Consider the following 10,307-nt stretch of genomic DNA (forward strand, 5'->3'; position numbering starts at 1 on the left):
TGTTTTTCCTTTTCAACAGTTCCTTGGAGATTCGGGGTCTTTTCTGGTTCCATACAAATTTAAGGACTATTAGGCATTTATTTTCTTACCTTGCATTTTTTTTGCTAAGGAACATGATTAAAGAATTCTTCACTTCAATGACCATAGCCTTTTCTATCCTTAAGGTTTTCCATCCCCTCTTCAAACATGGTGAGTGGCATGTTGTCTCTGGTCTTACTCCCTCCCAGCTTCTGTAACAAAGTATCATAGACTGGGTGGCTTATAAACAACAGAGATTTATTTCTCATAGTTCTGGAGGCTGGTAGTCTGTGATCAGCGTCCAACATGATCAGGTTCTGGTGAGGACGTCTTCTGCTATGCAGGTGGCTGGCTTCTTGCATCCTCACATGGCAGAAACACAGGAAGCTAGCTCTCTGGCTTCTTCTTCTAAGGGCACTAATCTCATTCATGAGGGCTCCACCTTCATCACCCAATCATCTCCCAAAGGCCCCACCTCCAAATACCATCACACTGGGGAGTAGATTTCAATATGTGAATTTGGGGGAATGCATACAAATATACCATCCATAGCATCTTTCCCCAACCTCCTTCCTTTTCCTCTCTCACTTCCTTCCATTTCACAAAAAGAATGAAAACAACAAAAAACAAAACAGGAATGAAAACAACAAAAAGGAAACAGTAACCATAACACGTTGTACTTATTAAGCACTTATTACATGTCAAGCATATATATCACCCAGTTGTTACAAGCCTGTGCTTTGAGCTCCTACTGCTCTCTTGTAGGTACTTCAGTAGGTGCTGGGAAAAATGTAAAGGTGGCCTGGCCTCCAAAGAGGTCAAAGTCTCCCCATAGTTGATTTCCAATAAAAATAACTTTGTTTCTGATTTATTTATAACATTAGTGCAGGGCTCTCTGGATGTAAGAATACATAACTTATGTCTTTGAACAGTTTGAGGACATTGTGGTGTAATTAAATGGACAAAATGTATTGCTTACTTAATATTTGCCTTGTTCTGTGATAGGTGCTTTCCCTTTGATTATCTTAATCCTCTCAAGCAAATTCTGAGCTAGGTCTCTGTTACTGTTAATGTAGCTATGAAGTTGAGGCTGGGGGAAGTAATTGCCGACCAATGTAATGAATGATCGGGATTCCAATGTAAGTCATTTGATATAAATCTGGTATCCTTTAAACTACTGGGGAGCAGAGGCCATGAGACTTGGAATCTAGTCCCTTCCAAGACGTTAGGCAGCTCTGTGACATTGCACTGGTTGCTCAACCTTTCTGGGTTTCCTCCTTAGTAAGATGGATAGTAATATCTTCTCTATTGACCTCAAAACACTGTCAGAACTGCCTATGAAGCAGCTGGAAGAGTAAAAAGTCCTTGTCTTTGATAGGGGACTGTGTGTCGACATTACTAGCATGCAGCAGTATCCAGCTCTTCTCCCTTTCTGAGAACATAGAAATTTCCACTTCTCCTCCCCTAACAGGGGGGCAGGGATATGACCCATTCTGGTCATGTAAACTTAGTAGGCAAGATGTATGTCACCTATCAGCTAAGTCAGTGAAAAGCCCAGGTACGATATTTCCAGTCTCCTCCTTACTTACGCGTAACTAGTGAGACCAGATGTTCCAGGTGGTACAAATGATTGTTGGAGCCTGCATCGGCCTGGAATGGAGCTGCGTGGAAGGCAACTGCTCTGACAGTTGCCTAAACCTGCAGCTGGCTTTGTGTGAAGCACTAATAACATAAGCTATGGTAAATATTGAAAATTAGGGGTTTTGCTCCTGCAGCAGAACCTCACCCATCAGATTAAACATGGCACCACAATATTAGAGAGACACAGAATGTCAGAAGGTGCCTTCTATGTCATCTAGCCCAACCCCTCTGTTTACTGATGAGGAAATCAAGGCAAAAAGCTGCTGAGTGACTTGTTCAATGCCATAGAGGGAGACAGGAGCAGAGCTGGGATCACAACTCAGATCTCCTGACATTTGGTTCAGGATCCCCATGGTGGGCAAGGCTTAGTGAAAACAGAGGACCTAGGGGTCTTCTCACTTAGAGCTTCCCTGAGCAGCTCTGAGTCACTGTGTGCCTCTGGTTGCTAGCCCCATGAACTGTGCCAGGAAGTAGCTTCTTTTTTCCTGGCCAAACCCTGGTACTTACTGCTCTTTGTGGGGGGATGGATCTGAGCTGGCAGAAGTACACACATTCCCCCAAAGCAGTACAATGTGACATCACTGGAAACTTTAATAAAGGGGAAGAAGCTATAAATAGGAGGAGGGAACTATTCAAACAGGGCTGAACGTACTTGTCTCGCACGCAGCTTATTGGTTTTGACCTTCTGTTTGTTGTTTGGTTGGTTGGTTGTTTTGTATGTTTCAGCCTAGCTCCAGCCCCAGAGTGGGTCGCAGGCAGCCCCCCTCAGTGCAGAATGCTCCCAGGACTGATGGTCCTCGGTTCTGGGCAAGGACCCTTGCAGGTAAATGCTGGAGGTCCAGCTCTAGATTGGGGTTTCAGATGATGAAGAAACCAACTTTGATCATTATTTTTATATTCTGAACCCTGACATGAAAGGAACGCTTTCTCCCTGATCTTGTTCTTCCCTTTTCACTTAGAACTTCTGCCCAAGAACTGGACATGGTGCTTGGATACAGAGATCCTGTTTCTTTTTCAAAGTTTTCTCCTTTTTGTTCTCTCATTACATTGTCTGCATGTCTCAGCTACAGACGCTATGCCCTTTCCCATAGGATCATAAATCTCATGAAGGTCAGAGCCGCGTATTATTATTTCTGTAGTTAGTACCTAGTTTGGGCCAGAATCCCTCAGGACAGTCTCTTGTCATGTTCTTTTCTTCCTTTTTTTTTTTTTTTTTTTACATTTTCTCTTTGGGTCATCTCATTCATCCTCAAATCTTTAATTATTATGTAAAGAGCTATAACAAACACCTACCTAGTGCTTATTATGGGCCAGGCATTGTTCTCATGATATTAAATTCTCATGACAAATGAAGAAATAGGGGTTTTAAAGCCATTTTATTTGCTTATTTTTTAAAGGTTTTTAGTTATTTGAGAGAGAGAGAGAGCGCACCCATGAGCACGGTGGGGGGAGGAGTAGAGGGGGAGGGACAAGCAGACTTGAAGCTGGGTGTGGGGCCAGAGGCAGGGCTCGATCCCAGACCCTGAGATCATGATCTGAGCTGAAACAAATAGTCGAATGCTCTAACAGACTGAGCCACCCAGGCACTCCTAAAGTCATTTTAAAAATGAGGGCCAGTGAGGCATGAAGTTAAAAACATTGAGAGATTCTCACAGCTAGTTAGCAGGAGAAATGGGATTCGAATCTGGCAACCTGGCTCCAGAGGTTAAAACACCTACCAGCTCAATGGATTGCCTTTCTATCTGTAAATCCTTCAGTTCTAGCCTAGACTTTTCTCATGAGCACCAATGCCTGTGGCTATTTTTACCCAATATGCCATAAACATTTCAAGTTCCTGAGGTCAAAACCCAAGCACATCTTTTCTCCAAAATCTGTCTCTTAACATATTTAATAGGTGTCAGAAATGCAGGGAGAACCCAAGCTTCTCTCTCTTACTTTAGGTCGCCAGGCACTCTCTGAGATCTCTTTCCATTAACGTGGTCATTATTTATCCAAAACAGTATTTCTTTAATCAGGAAAACACTGAAGACCAGGGAAAAAGAAAAGATAACCTGATCAGGTCTCTGCTTACATAAATAAAAGATAATATTTAAGATGGAACCTGCTACACCCTGACTGTACAATGATAAAAACTCAGTCTTTGTCATCATGGTACTTATGAATTTTCCCACTGCAGAAGATGAAGAAAATAGAAGAGGGAGATAAAGAAAGTAGGATTCCTGATGGCAGGAGAAAAGTGCCTGGACTGGGCCAATGGCAGGTGCAATGGAAACACCGCAGCTAGAAACGCTGAGAAGTTGAAATTGACAAGCTCTTGCACCTAGCTAAAGGTTAGCAAATGAAGGAGAGAGTGGGATGGAGAATGATTCTAAGGTTTTGAATCTGTGTAGCTGAGGGAGTGCAAGAGCAAATGATAAAAATGGGTAATGAGTCCCGGAAGTGATTTATTGCATTGTGCATTTTGAGTTGGAGGTGTTGATATGATACCCAGAAAGCATGTGGAAAATCAGTATGGGAACTTTTGAGAGAAGTCGGGGCTAGAGAGAGAGACTTGGGAGCCACGCACATGAATACATGGACTTGAAACCTTGAGCATGGCTGAAATAGCCAAGAATGAGTGGAAATAGAGAGGAGGGCAAAGAGCATTCCTTCAGGGACCAGCTACTTCTTGGGGTTGGAGGAGGAGAGGCAGAAAGAGCGGGAGCAGTCCAGAAGTAAAATCAGGATGGCAGAATGCCCAGTAGCCAAGCCAGCAGAGGTTCTCCAGAACGAGAAGAAGGTCAACCATAGAGAGATGGAGGGGAAGAAGCTTCCTTTTGATGATGCATATATGATTATTACCTATAATATGCGGAATTTGTATGATGGTGGGGTGGGAGATATCACAGGTGTAAAAGGTTAATGCATGTTGAGAAATAGGTCACTCTCATTACAAACTAATTCTTTCAGGAAGTTGGGCTGTGAAAAGCAAAGTACAGTGTGGCCAATTCAAGGAGTTGAAGCTACTCAGAGCCCTCTTTCTCTTTTGCTTGCCATTGATTGCTACTTAGTGTAGGTTGCAAATCTACTTTCACTCCCTTTTGAGTTCCTTTCTAGGTGTGTCTCTCTAGGGGCTGAGATTTTCCCAGGTTTATAATGAATCTCCATTTAAAAAATTTTTATAATTTATTTATTTATTTAAAGATTTTATTTATTTATTCGACAGAGATAGAGACAGCCAGCGAGAGAGGGAACACAAGCAGGAGGAGTGGGAGAGTAAGAAGCAGGCTCCTAGCGGAGGAGCCTGATGTGGGGCTCGATCCCACAACGTCAGGATCACGCCCTCAGCTGAAGGCAAATGCCCAACCGCTGTGCCACCCAGGCGCCCTATAATTTATTTATTTTTAATCAAAGTATAGCGGACATACCATACTACATTGTTTTCAAGTGTATGACATAGTGATTCAACAATTCTATACATTCTAAAAACATGAATCTCCATTAAAGACATCCAGGGACGGCACTAAGCCAGCCTGAAGAAGTTGCGGGGTGATATGCGACAGGGCTGACTCAGGGAAATAGAAGTAACACCACCTTCTCTTTTCCACCACAGACAGCCCAAACGCAAATCCTTTGCTGTCAAATCTCCACCTTTCCATGATTTTTCTCTTCAGGTTGTATGAAGAAGCACCAAAGATTATAGGATGACCTTTTAACTAGAATTGTCCTGAATGTTGTATTTCTCCAAAGTGATTTTTATTCAGGAACCCGATTTCTCTAGATGCTTGAAAATTGATTGGCTGTGTAATTTATGTATATTGCTTGTGATCAAATTCCCTTTTAAAAAAATCAGGTTTCTGAGTAGGTCAGTGGACAATGAGAACAAGCTTTTCTGGTGGAGAGTGGGTAGTACTCCAGGATTCATGGTTGTGTCCTGGACCCCCGCCATGATAAAAAGCAGCATTAACAATAACTAGTTTAAAATCCTCTTTGTGTTTTTTGGTCCATGAAGAGGCATACATCATCCTGCAAAATCACACACCAACAATATAGTCATTTTCAACATGGATAGGAGGACGACTTGAGGCTTCCCTGAGGCAGATGGTATAGACTGGAGGAACCATGCTGCACCAAGAACCGCAAAGTCAAGCTATTTTGACCTTCTCTTTGTAATTTAATGAATGACTTTGTTTTGTAGCAATAATGATTCAGTATTTGGACTTTGACAGCTTCAAATTAGCTGAAAATCAGAAGGGTAAAGGCATATCATTATATTTCAATTAAAAAGATAAAATGTAATTTTGGTTTTCAGATAAATGATACTACTGAAACAAAGACAAAAATCAGGGAAAAATCTAAACGTGGCCTGTGAATGTCAAATATTTGTATTTTACTGTTGGAATCCATATTTTTAATAGGAAGTGGGGTTTGATTTTACTTCAGGGATTAAGTTCTAAAATCAGAGTGTAAGACAAAATTATCCTTGAAAGTCCTTTAATTTCTCTTAAAATTTCAATTTCTGTGGTTTCTCAGAGGGCTTTGGTCATGGCCTCCATGTCCCTGGGTAGTATAGTCTATGCCTTCCGCCCACCTCCACTCTCTTTCTCTCTCTCTGTCTCTTTCTCTCTGTCTCTTTCTCTCTCTCTCTCTCTCTCTCTCTCACACACACACACACACACACACACGTATGCACACACACACGAATTCCCGCAAATGTAGTGTGCCTATTTTGGACTTTGCTATAAAATAGGTGAGTTATTTCTCTGTGTTGTGACTGTTTTCTGCCCTAAAAGCAATCCGTATTACACTTCTATCCTTCTGTGCTCCCCAATAAAAGATGCTACAAACCAGCCATTGTCCTGGTTATAGTTGTGACAAGAAAGTATTACCAAGGAGGAAAACAAAATTGCTTTTTGAGGCATACCCCCCAAACTCAACCAGAGATATCATAGAGTTTAGGGTTTATACTTTGAATGGTCATTTCTTTTGCTTCTTAAATTATTTGTGTGGTAGGTCAGTTAATGTTTCCTGAACGCTCATTATGTGCCCCTAGTTCCTTTCAATTCGCAACCTCATTCAGTCCTTCAATGGCTCTACGACATTCTCCTCACCCGTGAGAGATTGAAGTTCTGGCAAGTGTCCAAACTCAAATTACATCTGCTGGATGCAAACGCAGGTATTTTTTTCCCACTCTACATGATCTAGTTTTGCCTCATTTCCCACAATATTAAAGTCATGTGACTATTATTATTTTTTCTGTTTTAAGAGCATTCATATGAGGTTTCACCTAAAGCTCACATTTCTTCATGAGCTTGGACACTTACAGTCAGTTGGGAAAGCTGTGAAACCTTTTAAAATCCTACCTGCTCCAGCACCCCAATGATCTTGAGTGTCTTCTCCACACCATTCAATAGATGAAGGGCAGTACTAACATAATACAAATTGGAAATGAAATAAATCCCTGAACTGAGATTGTGGGTCCCTAGGATGGTCTTCCTGTGGTGGGAATACAGACCATGGTCAAGAGGAGCAACGAGATGGTTCATGGAGGGAAGAGAGGGCAGTCTCTGATATGCTTGCCTAAGACTAGGAGTGGCTTAAACAGAGTTGCAGAGACGCTGTGTGTGGGAAATAGTTTCTTAGGACTTAGTGTAAATGTAGAAAAGTGGCTGGAGAAAAGGGAAAAGATCATTTGAATTCATTCGTTAACTCAATAAGCATTCATTTTTGAGTCTTGTGTATAAGATCTAGTGTCCAAGATTTTATTCTAGTACTCTCAATGATTCAGAGAAACACAAGACACTTTTTTTTCTAGGGCTGGAAATATTAAGAACCTAAAAACTAGATGCTACCTTGAAAATGCTTCAATACGTATGTTTTTTAATTAGAAAAAGAATCTTCATTAATTTTATTTGCCCAAGGGCTTACTATTGAACAAATTCAGTTGAATTTAAGCCTTTCATGGAAAGAGTCAACCAATTCCTTTGTTTTTCTTTCTCAAGTTATGGAAATTTCCAGTCCGGTCATCCTGATTGAATTTCATTTTGTCAGGTTCATACTCTGCCTTATCAACTGAATCTTCTCCAGCTCCATGGTGACAGACCAAAGAGAGGAAAAATATTTTGGGCCAAAGTTTGGGAACACGTGCGTCATATAAATTCACTCTAAGCCCAGTTCTTCAAGATTTTAAAGTGCGTGTTTTCATTGAAAGAAATGTAACCCGCATGCTTTTGGTCCCTCACACTGTTAATCAAGATGTCATTATAGAAGAATAATTTGTCGTCTAAGAATATTTTCAGTTTTTTTTAAGTAAGTCTAATTTTTAAAAATGGAAAGTCATGATACACCATGAGCATGAAATCTGAAAACAAAGATTGCTAGGGAAAGCTCAACAGCTGCCATTTAAAAAATTTTTTTTCTTTTTCTTTTCTCTCGTTCTTTTTAATTAAAAAAAATTTTTGACTTATTGGTCCATTTTATTCAAATGTAGTTCACACAAAGATTTGTATATATTTAAGATGTATCATGATTTGACATGTGTATATTGTATACATTTAAGGTGTATAATGATTTGATATATGCTTATATTGCAAAATGATCAACACAATGAGTTTAGTAAATATCCATCATCTTCGTTTTCATTTAGTCACATGTGGGGGAGACGTAAGGATTGGTCTCAAAATGTAACATCAAGTTCTATATAGTTTTAGTGATAAATATTAAGTACAATTACATTAAAGATAAAGCACAATATAATATCTCAGAATAGGTCCTTGTATATGGTAAATACTCAAATGTTAGGTACTATTATGTTTAAGTTGATATTAACACAGCCAATATTTATTATTGTATTTTAATTTCTCTAAATTACAATACTCATATTATATACCAAGAACTGTGCTGGCTTATTACCATTTGTCTTATGAGTATTCTCTTTGTCCAAAGAACACAAAAATTTTCACTACCACTATTGCAGCACAGGTATGGAGAAAGAATCTATTTGGAGTGCAAATTTGTTCAGATTCTCAACCGAAGTTCATCCAATAATCACTCTTTGAGAATACTTTATGTGCTAGAATTTGAGTGTACGGAGCTTATGGCCCCATTCTTAGGTAATTTACAGTAAAAGTGGAGGAAACAGATGCATAAACAGATAAATTGTATGTGATAGGGTAAGTGTTAGTAGTCAGCTGTGGGAGCCAGAGCAGATAGCAGCCCGGGGAGGTGGAGAAGTTTCCCTAGAGGAGATGGCATTTGATCAAGGTTTTAAAGGAGGGGTGGGAGTTGCCTAATTTCTTTATCTGTAAACAGAGGCAGCTGGACAGGATTCCTTTTTACTCCAAAATTCCATGATTTTAATGCTGTGGATCCCATTTTACCAATAATGAGGGGCATTGGCATTGGGCCTTTGCATTTTGATTTTTGCAGAAGATCTTATCTGCACGATTCTATGGCTTCAATCCACAGCAGAGCATCAGTTGACTGTTCAGCTGTTCTGCTAACCTGCCAGATGGCTGAGCTTTTAGATTTCAGGACAAAGAATTCACACAACTGGCTGAATGTTTCACTTTTCATCAGAAAATTTTGGCATCAGGTGGACAATAACCATGGACAAACTTCAGGAATTTGAGTGATTTGGATTCAGTACAGAGAAAATAATAGCTTCGATTCTGATTTGAAGTGAAGCTCAATTATCCTCAGCCAAAAAAATAGCCTTTCTTCTTCCAAGTGGTCTAAGATGCTCATTAGCTCTGGCTTTGGTCCTGTGGTATTTTTGCAATGAAGTCGGCTGAAAGTTTGCAGGACAGATGGAGTTGCCATCTTTCATGGGGCTGTAGAAGAGAGCAGAGCTGAGTTAGAGACTGGAAGAAATAAAAAAATTCAATGAGAAGAAAGGACCAAAATGTCACCTGAATGATGATGTAATTGTGCCCAGATCTTTCTCAACAATTCGTTGGCAATTATAGTGGTATTTTTAAGCAAACCAACCTTACTGAGGTGAAGTGCACACGTTGTATAAGTGTACAGTTCCTTGAGTTTCAGTGAATTTCTACACCCACGAAACCGTCATGCAGCTGAGATATAGAATACCATTGTCAGTCCAAAACACAGTCCTTCCTCCACAGTCCTTCTCCATCCCACACCCCAACCTTACATAACCACTAATCTGCTTTCAATCACTGTAGATTAGATTTGTCTTTTCCAGAATTTCATATAAGTGGAATCACAGTATACTCTTTTGTGTCTGCTTTCTATTACCCAGCGTGTTTTTGAGATCCATTCACGTTGTTGAGTGTATCAGTAGTTTCTCCTTTTCATTGCTGATTCACATTTCATTGTAGGGAATACCACAATTTCTTTACCTGTTAACTTGTTCATGAGCATTTAGGCTGTTTCCAGTTATGGGCTCTATGATTAAAGCTGCTATGAACATTCATGTACGATTCTTGGTGTGGACATATATTTTCATTTCTCTTGAATAAGTACTTAGGAGTGAAATTACTGGATTGTGTGTGGTAATGATATGTTTTAACTTTATAAGAAAATGCCAAACTGTTCTCCAAAGTGGACCTACTGTTTTGCATTCCCATTAGCAATATTTAAGAGTTCCAGTTGCTCCATATCTTGGTTAACATAGTTTTAAAAATCTTAGCTTTTCAAGTAGGTGT

This window comes from Ailuropoda melanoleuca, chromosome 2 (assembly GCF_002007445.2).
Source record: "Ailuropoda melanoleuca isolate Jingjing chromosome 2, ASM200744v2, whole genome shotgun sequence".
Taxonomy (NCBI): domain Eukaryota; kingdom Metazoa; phylum Chordata; class Mammalia; order Carnivora; family Ursidae; genus Ailuropoda; species Ailuropoda melanoleuca.